Source organism: Saimiri boliviensis, chromosome 8, assembly GCF_048565385.1.
Source record: "Saimiri boliviensis isolate mSaiBol1 chromosome 8, mSaiBol1.pri, whole genome shotgun sequence".
In the NCBI taxonomy this organism is placed as follows: Eukaryota; Metazoa; Chordata; class Mammalia; order Primates; family Cebidae; genus Saimiri; species Saimiri boliviensis.
Genome location: NC_133456.1, coordinates 115,759,835 through 115,771,025, shown reverse-complemented (window position 1 = coordinate 115,771,025; position 11,191 = coordinate 115,759,835). Strand labels below are relative to the sequence as shown.

At 38.8% G+C, this 11,191-nt stretch overlaps 1 long non-coding RNA gene across 3 annotated transcripts in view; it reads right to left on the bottom strand.

The window, feature by feature from the left end:
• Positions 1-659: 659 nt before the first annotated feature.
• Positions 660-11,191, bottom strand: part of LOC141585464 (uncharacterized) — a 31,693-nt gene continuing 21,161 nt past the window's right edge. Inside the window, exons 4-5 of one of the 3 annotated variants that reach the window (XR_012519003.1) lie at positions 6,938-7,020; positions 660-1,726 (exon numbers count right to left, since the gene is read on the bottom strand). This is a non-coding gene — a long non-coding RNA (uncharacterized LOC141585464). Of the gene's footprint in view, positions 1,727-4,112; positions 7,021-11,191 lie in introns of those variants that run through there. The other 2 variants (XR_012519002.1, XR_012519001.1) reach the window with 2 other exon arrangements.

The window sequence follows — 11,191 nt, the reverse complement described above, 5'->3', positions numbered from 1 at the left end:
CCCATTGCACAGTAGCATGACTTGGTTAACAATAATGCATCGTACGTCTCACCATAGCTGGCCTATGAGGATCCACTAGTATTTGCATGGATTTACTTCCCTGGCACGAAAACTTGTGTATGAAGCCTGCCACCAGATGGCGCTGGGGAGGACTTTCGGTTCCAGTGCATTTGTGGCTCTGACAGGAGATGTCTTTTACTGTCTTTGATTTTAAGACATCTTCAGTTTTGTATAATCACAGGAAGGAAACCATGGATAGCAAAAATAAGCAAACACTGGGCAGTTGCAAAGCTTAAAAAGTTTCACAGAGGCTATGCAGCCTTGTTTTTGAGCAGTATTCCTTTTCAGATTGTAATTGATAGCTCTGTGCCTCTTGTCTCTTCATTCTGAGTGGACAGGCTGACAAGCCCTCCCCTTCCTCCGTCCCTGCTTTTCTCTATGGAATTTCTGTGTAAGTTCTTCCACACTCGGGCCTGCAGACCAAGGTCCGTATAGGAAGTGGAAACGTGTATCTTTAAGGGCCCCTCTGCTTCAAATGATTGTGAGCATCTCTCCTGACTTTAAGACTGGGAGATACTCAGACACTTGTTTCAGTAGCTGCTTCTCCTCAGTGGCACTTTCTCATTTTATTTGAATGGAAAATTCAAGGATAAGTGGCAATCAAAGGTTTAAAAAGCAGGAAGCAGATTCAGGAGGTGTAGATGGCATCAAGGAGCAACAGACCTTGGGGACGATGGCAGGGGCTCACTGACTGGTGGCAGTTTATGTTGAATTGTTTTGAGAAACTGTTCCCCAAAGTACACAGGCTTACAGTCCCATCAGGAATGTGCGAGTTTCCAGTTTCTCCACACCCTCGTCGGGATATAGTTTTCGTCTACCCCTGTAGCGGTAACAGCTATTCTAGTGGGTGTTAAATGGTGTCTCATTGTGGATTTAATTACAATTCCTTACTGCCTAATGATGCAAGCATCTTTTCATGGGGTTATTGGCCATTTGTATATCCTCGGTGAGATGGCCCATGGCATTCCTGTGAGTTCACTGTGGGGCCTCAGGGTGACTAGGTACACAGTTTTGGAACTGTGCATTTAGATACTATTTATTAGTTCCCAACTTTAATCAATTATACAATTCACATTTTAACATATTTTTCTTTCTCTGTCTTTTCTCTTCCTTCCATTTTTCCATTTCTTTATGTAAACATGCACCTTAAACTTTATGTGTCTGAAACAATGATCCAAGCACCACCCCAGCTCTCCAATAAGCTTTCTTTGTTATTATCCTTAGTTATAAAGATGAGGAAGACTGGGTTTTGCCCGTAAACACTCAAATTGAAATGGGATGGGCAGGCATACAGAGTGACATGTGATGTGACAGGCTCTGGGTGGGTTAGGACACATTTTCATTTTACGTCATGAAATTGATCAAGACTCTGTGTCCTCATTGTGTTTCCTTTTGGTGGTTATGCAGGATATCTTCACAGAACCGAATTCTTTTACATATCCATACGCTGGGGCAAATCAACTATCCAGACATAGGTTAGCAACATTAGATGATGTGACATCCACCGTGCTGTGGTCGTTGTCACTCCCGGTGGGATTCCCTACTCGAGCTCTGGCCAGAGAGTGCTGCTGGGTGTGACTCCAGCTCCGGTTTCCATGGCCTGCCAATCGTCACTAGGAGGCTGGTGCTGAACTGGAAGCCTCTCTTCATCAACTGGTTTCTGGTACTTTGAACACATGGAGAACAAGGAAAACTATAATTTTTAGTGTGCATTTCCGTCACATATGGCCTCTGCCACTTAGAATTCTATCCATGTTCCAACACCAATCCCTAACATTCGCTAGTACCAACTGGATGCCTTCTGGGTGCCAAGTACTATTCTATAAGTATGTTACACATTTTAACTCGATCTTCACAGAAAGGTAGGATTTACCGTTATTTCCATTTTATAGAAGAGGTAACCAAGGAATAGAGAAGTTAAGGAAATTGCCCACAAATACCCAGCTATTAAGTGAGGTAAGTAGAATTTGACTCAGGAAATCTGGTTTCAGAGGCTGGGCTCTTAATTAACATCCCCTGTGGGAATCAGTTAAGGATGTACTCTTTATCTTGGAATTAATCTTTTTAAACTGTGTAAATAAGAAAGAGGGTGAGACTTTTGGTGCTAATTTCTGAGAAGATAGGAACATTCCACACCCTGGGACTGGCATGTGGCCCAGTGGCCATGCCAGAACCTTTGAACACCCAGCTCCATTTCATGTGACACCAGTGGAAAAACAAACACTTCTTGGCAGTGTTGATGAGTTTTTGGATGACAAAAACAAAAGAGCTTATTAAGCCTGCAAAACTCTATTCCATAGGTGACCAACATTACTTCACCTGGGAAATCATTGAAAAACCATTACTCTGAGACATGGACTGGTGACTCACATCAGCTCAAGCCATTATATGCTTAATTTACTTCCAGCCCTGATTTTTAAACAGAGGAGGTATATTTAAATCCTGAAGGAGATACAGAAACTGCAATTTCTTGCCTAGAAAAATCTGCATCTCTAGGGGGAAGTAGAAAAGTCTCAAAGAGCTGAAGAGAATGAAAAAGATCGCAGCCCTCATTAATAAGATTATATAAGCAGAAAGGGCCCTGAACAAATTCTGAGTAACAACTGAAACTGTGGTACAATCAATTCCTATAAAATAATAAGAGAAATAGCTCCATCAATGGAAGGAGAATACAGTTAGCTAGAGACTACCCCAAACGAGAATCTCTGAAATTAAGTTAGATTAAGTTGGATTGAGTTGTGACAGCTGCAGGGACAGACCCTCACCACTGTGCTATCCCACCTGGTATCTAATGGATTTACACTGAAGCAAGTTAGGAAAGTTTGCAAGCTGAAAATACAGCAGAGATGGGCAAGGTCTGCTGGAATTGCTGCTGCTTTTTTATTTTCATTTTATTTTGTTGTTCTTGCAGATTTAAAGGTTACAAGTACAGCTTTCTGATACATATATATTATGTAGTGGTGAAGTCTGGTCTTTTTTTTTTTTTTTGAGATGGAATTTTGTTCTTTCACCTAGATTGGAATGTAGTGGCATGATCTTGGCTCACTGCAACATCCATCTCCCAGGTTCAAGCAATTCTCCTGCCACAACCTCCAGAGCACCTGGGATTATAGGTGCCACCACCACTCCTGGCTAATTTTTGTATTTTTAGTAAAGACACGGTTTTACCATGTTGGCTAGGCTGGTCTCAAACTCCTGACCTCAAGTGATCCACCCACCTTGGCCTCCCAAAGTGCTGGGATTGCAGTCATGAACCACCGCACCCAGCTGAAGTCTGGTCTTTAGTGTACCCATTGCCCAAATAGTGAACTTTGTGCCAAATGGGTAACTTTTCAATCCACACCCGGCTCCCACCCTCCTACCTTTTAGAGTCTCCAGTGTCTATTATGCCACACTGTATGTCCATGTGTACCCATTGTTTAGCTTCCATTTGTGAGAACTGAGAACATGTGGTACTTGACTTTGTTTCTAAGTTATTTCACTTAGGATAATGGCACCAGATCCATCCATATTGCTGCAAAAGGCATGATTTCATTCTTTTTATGTATGAGTAGTATTCCATGACATCACATTTTCTTTATCCAGTTATCTATTAATGGACATTTTGTCTGATTTCATATCTTTGCTATTATCAAGAGTGCTGTGATAAACATACAGGTGCAGGTGCCTTTTTTATATAATGGTTTCTTTTTCTTTGGATAGATACCCAGTAATGGGATTGCTGGATCAAATGGTAGTTCTATTTTTAGTTCTTTGAGAAACCTTCACACTGTTTTCCATAAAGGTTGTACTAATTTACTTTCTTACCAGCAGTGTATGACCATTTCCTTTACTCTGCATGTTTGCCAACATACATCTGTTGTCTTAGGACTTTTTCATAACCATTCTGACTGGTGTAAGATGGTATATCCTTGTGGTTTTAATTTGCATTTCTCTGATGATTAATGATGTTGAGCATTTTTTCATATATGTGTTAGGTACTCATAAGTCTTTCTAAAAATGTCTGTTGATGTCCTTTGCCTACTTTTATAAAGGGGTTACATGTTTTGTTGTTGTTGTTGTTGTTGTTGTTGTTGTTGTTGTTGTTGTTGGGCCTTTTTTAGTTCCCTGTCGATTCTGGATATTAGCCCTTTGTCAGATGCATAATTTGCAAATATTTATTTAGTTGGCAAACTGAAATTTGTTGGGAAATCAGCCATTGTTCCTATAACCCCACAGTTCAAAGAACAGTCAACAAAGAGTTGTCCTAGGAGGATTTTTTTTTTTTTTTTTTTTTTTGCTTACACAGCAGAAATTTATTTTCTCACGGTTTTGGAGGGTAGAAGTCCAGGGTCAAGGTGTTAGCAGATTTGGTTTCTTCTTCTCTTTAGGACTTTTGCCCCTGTGTCCTCACATGGTCTTCCTTCTGTGTGTGTCTGTTACCTTGAGGGATATTTTAAAGCTGAAGAGATATGAGAGGTTGTGGGGCTATGTCTTAAGACAAAAGAACATTTAAGAAACCTCAGGAAGTTATCAGAGGGGAATAGATGTTGTTAGAAGAAACAAAGGAATTAGATACAAAGCAATGGGGAAAGTAAGCCCCTAAGAACCATTGTAGTATATAATAACCAGAGCTAACCTCTCATAGTATATTCTCCAAGACAAAAGAAAAATATTTAGAAGATTGGCATTGTTTTATATGTTTGTAAACTTCTTTAATGTCTGGCTTAGTAGATTTCATATCTGAGTTTGCATTCAATCAAAATGCCTTGGCTAAACTTCATGAAAAAAATCCAGCCTTATAAATTAGTAGTTGGAAAAGAGAGGAGGATTTAGAGCTTTTTCAGATAATTGTGAGTATTATTTGATATATCAGACTGGACAAACAGTAGTTTGTTTAAGGTTAATTGCAATGAGGAACTTGCTGCCAGAAAAAAAGAAAAACCACTCTGTAAAATATCTGAAGAGATTTATTCTAAGCCGAATGTGAGGACCATGACCCATGACACAGCCCCAGGAGGTCCTGAGAACATGTGGCCATTGTGGTTGGGTTACAGCTTAGTTTTTATATGTTTTAGGGAGACATAAGACATCAATCAGTATATGTGAGGTATACTTTGGTTTGGTCTGGAAAGGTGGGACAACTGAAAGTGGAGACAAATGTCAGAAGCATTTAAACCAGAGTAACTCCATCTTGAATAGGGGCTGAGATAAATGAGGTTGAGACCTACTGGGCTGCATTCCCAGATAGCCAAGGCATTATAAGTCACAGGATAGCATAGGAGGTCACACAAGATACAGGTCATAAAAACCTTGCTGATAAAACAAGTTACCATAAAGAAGCCAGCCAAAACCCACCAAAACAAAGATGATGACGAGAGTGACCTCTGGTCATCCTCACTGTTACACTGCCACTAGCATCAGGACAGTTTACAAATGCCAAGGCAACATCAGGAAGTAACCATATATGATCTAAAAAAGGGAGGCAGGAATAATCCACCCCTTATTTTCTGTCTAAAGGAATAAAGTATTAAGTTAGATAGAGTAAAGCTGAAGGTTTAAGCAAATTGTGGAAGGTTTGTGAGAAATTAATCCTGTAAAAGAAATTCTGTTTGTGAACATATTGGCTAAAGTTAAAGGGGTATTGTTAGTTTTTCTGTAAACTGAACTTTGAAATAGAAACAACAGGTTTTTCTTAGAGCAAAAAATCTGCTTATGATCTGCTTTTTAACCAAAATTACACAGTTTTAAAAGGTGTTTAAAAATCTTACCTATGGTTGGAGTAAATATGATTGGAAACATTTATCTATAAGGTTTTATTAAGAATTGGGTCTGACATCAATGCACTAATGCAACAATGACAGTTGGCTCATTTGGTATAAAAATCATACAGGAAGCATTGTCAAATATGAAATGGTATTTGTTTTTCTTTGAGCTGTATTCGTATAAATCTGTTACTGGTATATGTTCCAAAATTATGGGAAATTGCTATAATTCTGATATAACAGTATATGTTATTAATAATTTTAATTGTTACATAAAATTATAATGTGCCACAGAGTTAACCAAATTTCTTGTCAGTTGTATTTTTGACTTTGACTGTCTAAGACTTTAGTCATTCATGGACAATTTTTGCCCTGTTTTGGTCTTCTTTACAACATGGTTTATAATCAACTGTAGAACTCTAATAGCTGCTCTTAAATGAAAGTATGTAATAAGTTTGGAAATTACGTCATTAGAATAGAGAAAAAACTTCCAGGGCTCATGGAGAGCTGAAATGTTCATGAATATCAAGCCAAACAGGAATTAACTAAATTGACTGGCTCAACGAAAAAACTGAGATAATCTTTTTTTAACTTTTTTCTTTGCTTACAATGTTGCTAATCCTTTGCTTTGTATTTTCAGACTTAAGAAAACTCTTAAGCTATTTACAACTTTGAACAATTGAGCCAAATATACTTCTGTGAACACAGTTTGGAGCCTATTTGTTTCTCTCTACCTGATTTATCCAGAATTTTGAAACTATTTGTGAGTATTCTTAACTTATGGCAATACAGTTATTTGCAATAAGAATCTGTTTTGTTTTGTTTTGTTTTTTGTAACAGGACACAGTTGGAATAACTGGTTATTTTACCAAAGGTTTGACTGGAATGGTGTGCTTTCCTTTAAGGAATCAAATTTGAATTGTAGAGTCAATAAAAGCCCCTCAGTGAGAAGGGTTACAGATGAACCTTGTCTAGTTCTACCCTACCCAGTCCAGTCCCAGAGCCCTGGAGCAGGTATTCCATGCTTTATCCTGAGAGCAGCTTCTTGCTCTTGGCATTGGTGTACATGGACCTGCTCCTCTGCCCTACAAATCACAGAAAGCAACAGAAGACACACACAGACAAGTACTTACAGTGGAGGGTCAAGATAGTGAAAATTTCTGTTGAGGCCATTAATGGCTTTCACATCATCTGGGATCAATTCAAAATTGAACACCTGTGAGAGATAAAATTATCACTTCCCTTGTCTTTTAAGTCATTGCTTTTACTTTTTAGAACATGGCTTATCAAACTTTGATACAGAAATGGACCTAACAGCAGGGGAAGGTCAATAGTCATCTCAGGGAAATTTGAAGCTGTGGTAGCCTGTTGGTAGTTTACAGATAGGTCAGTATGACTCTGAAGTCTTGGGTTGGGCTTGGAAAATCAGTGCAAAATGTGTTCAAATGTTTTTATTGTGGTAAAATATACATAAAATATACCATTTTAATCATTTATAAGTTTGCTGTTCAGTGGTATTAAGTACATTCATTTTGTTCTACAGCCATCACCATCATCTGCCTCCAGAGTATTTTCATCTTCCCCAGCTGAAACTTTCTACCTATTAAACAATAACTCCCCATTCCTTTCTCCTCCAGCCCCTGGCACCAACCAGTCTACTTTCTGGATTTATACATTTGACTCCTCTAGGAACCTCGTGTAAGTAGAATCACACAATATTTGCCCTTTTATGCCTGGCTTATTTCACTTACCATATTGTTTTCATTTTCAAGATTCATCCATAATTCATTAGTTCACATTGCATGCCTGTATCAAAACGTCTTATGTACCCTGATGTAGTTTAGATTGGTTTCCCCACTCAAATCTCATATTCAATTGTAATCCCCAGTGGTGGAAGTAGGATCTGCTGGGAGGTGATTGGATCATGGGGGTGAAGTTCTCATGAATGATTTAGCACCATCCCCCCTTGGTACTGTAGTGTGAATGAGTTCTCATAAGATCTAATTGTCTGAAAGTTTGTAGCACCCCCACACACCTTCTTTTTCTTCATCATGCTCCAACAATGTGAAGTGCCAGCTCCTCCTTTCCCTTCTGCTATAATTAAAAGTTTCCTGAGGCTTCCTGGAAGCTAAGCAGATGCCAGCATTATGCTTCCTATATAGCCTGTGGAACCATGAGCCAATTAAACTTCCTTGCTTTATAAATTACCCAGTCTCAGGTATTTCTTTTTTTTTTTTTTTTTTTTGAGACGGAGTTTCGCTCTTGTTACCCAGGCTGGAGTGCAATGGCGCGATCTCGGCTCACCGCAATCTCTGCCTCCTGGGTTCAGGCAATTCTCCCGCCTCAGCCTCCTGAGTATCAGGTATTTCTTTATAGCAATGCAAGAACAGACTAATACATACCCCATAAATATATACACCTACTATATACCCACAGAAAATGAAAATAAAACTTTTTTAAAAGATTGGTTCATGATTCAATATTGGTAGGTTATGTGTTTCTATATATTTGTCCATTTTATCTAGGTTATCTAACTTGCTGGCATACAACTTTTTATACTACTCTTTCATACTGTTTTTTATTCACGTTTTTACATTTCTGATTTCAATCGAGTCTTCTCATTTTTTAAATTTTTGTAGTAAATCTAGCTGAATGTTTTTCAATTTTGTTGACCTTTTTTGAAGAACCAACTCAGTTGTTTTGTTGTTTTTTCCTACCTTTCTATATTTTCTATTTTATATATCTCTTCTCTTGTCTTTAGTATTTCCTGCCTTCTGTTAGATTTTATTTGGTTCTTTTTCTAGTTCCTTAGGAAGTTAGTTTGTTGATTTTACGATGTTTGTTTTAATAAAAATATCTATTTTGTCAATTTCTTTTATTGGCACTTCAGGAAAACAAGTCATACTTATTGTTTGACTTTTGCTTGGCATAGCTCATAGTGTTTGTTACTCTAGGGAAACAAATTTGAAAAGATCAATTTTAGGCCATTTGAAAATTGAAGCCAGTAAGCGTATGAGTAGGTCTCACATTTATGAAGAAAAAAAGAAAAATTGGGTACTGTTTTTATATAGAACCACTCATTTATTTCTTCACTCACTCATTCAGTCATTCATTCATTCATTGAGCCTACAAAAGGCTGAACCATACATTCACCATTAAAAATGAAAAGGTGAATTGTCTTTGGTTTTTGCCACAATATGAAATGGTAGAGACAGTCATGTAAGTAAGTAATTGTTTCCATGCAATTTGTGCTTCAGCTGAGTTAACACAAGTTAGCATATAGAACTACAGAGAGAAAGTGTGTGGAAGATGAGGCCAGGGTGGCGGTGATGTTTTAGATGAATGCCTAAGGTTCGATAGAAAGAATGCCCAAGACAGGGAGGAATATTTCAGGCAGCTCCTGTAATGTTCTGTATGGTGGATCAGGGTGGAAAGAAGGCATGCACTCGGGAAGCAGCAGTTTGTTGGCACAAGCAGAGACTATAATGCATAGAGATGAGTGGTGGGAGATGAGTGGTGGAAGATGAGGCTGAAAAGGTGGGTAGAAATCAACTCACTTTAAACACATACTAAGGAATTTGGATTTTTCTTTTCTTTTTTTTTTTTTTTTCTTTTTGAGACAGAGTCTCTCTCTCTCTCTGTCTCCCAGGCTGGAGTACAGTGGCACAATTTCAGCTCAACCACAACCTCCGCCTCCTAGGTTCAAGCGATTCTCCTGTCTCAGCCTCCTGAGTAGCTGGGATTACAGGAACCCACCACCACGACCAGCTAGTTTTCGTATTTTTAGTGTAGACAGCATTTTACCATGTTGACCAGGCTGGTCTCAAGCTCCTGACCTCAGGTGATCCACCCACCTTGGCCTCCCAAAGTGCTGGGATTACAAGCATGAGCCACTGTGCCCAGCCAGGAATTTGAATTTTATCAACAAGATTATGTATGATCTTTGAAGTTTCATCACAATTTATTCATTTATTTCTCTGACATAAATTGAATCCCAATGTGCTAGTCATGTATTGGATTTAGGATACAAATACAAATGAAGCATTGAGTTGTTTCTATTCTCAACTCTCTCAGTTGAAACACAACAAATATCAGGCACAACAAATGAAAAATGAAATGTCAAGTTTGATAAGTACTAAGACTACATTCGGTACCAGATACCAACAGGCAGAAAGGAAGACATGGCACAGGATATACTGGATATGAGATAAGACACTAATTATTTGATACGTGAGAGAAGGAAAAACAGAAATGCAAACAAAATCATGAGGCCTGGAAGAACACTGTTCTTAAAAAGCAACAGTTTTCCCCCTGTGGCTTGAGTTAGCATAGGAACAAGAGAGGTGAGGCTAATGATCTAAGTGTAGGAATACATTCTGCCTGCACTTCTCGTATCTCTTACAATTCTGAGTTCTCTGAGCAAGGGCATTTACAGCCATTGTATAAGGTAAAATTCCAAGAAAGTGAAGAATAGGGTCAGACATCTCTTTAGATGTCTTAAGGTAAAAAGATGAAGACTGTCCTTCCTTTCTCCGAAAAAGAATGGCTTACATTACATGAGTGATCTCTCTCTGGAAAGGAGAATATAGACAGGTCAGCAGTGGCTCTGTGTAAGATCAGAATTTACCTATTTTGTGGTGTCTCCCTTATAATGCACTCCATGCATATGCAGGTGCCATTTGACTTGGAAATGGGGATCGAGGTGCCAGATGGTGCTCTGGCTGCTGCTTTTGAGCAGTAGTGAGCCATCTTAGCTCCTGATGCAGGAGCCTGGTATCTTTCGCCAGTGTCTGTCTATCTATTGTCAGCACATAGATATGACTGCCAGGGGCTTACTGCTATATTTCAACTGGGGCAAAAACCTCAGATCCTTTCCAGTTCCTGATTTAACAGTTGGCAAGGCCTATACCACCCCTCCATGTTCCAGGTCAGTGACTTTAAACTTTAACTGACAGGAAATCTTTACAGAGATAAGTTCTGATACTGGATTTGAGTTTTTAAAAGAATGAGTTAAAGGCTGGGGGTGGAAGATGAGCCCATAGGCTACTAAGGTCCACTGAGAACATTAAAAAACAAAATATTAGTGAGCTCCCAGAAGAGATTTAGAGGAAAACAGAGCAGCAAAGGCCATGATGTAATGCCTGATGTTGTTGTCCACTGTCTCAGGCACTGGGGTACAGAAATGAACAAGACACATTGCTACGGTCCTACAGTCTATAGGAAGTATTAATACAGTATTGAGTACAGACTTCTAACACTAACAAGAAAGAACTAAAGTGCTCATTTGTTTTGTGCATTGCTAATATCCTTAGAGTTTATAGAGAGGTGCAGGCAGAAATCTGTTAAGAATGGAAGCGGAGGAAAAGCTAAGTTGTTACTCTATTTAC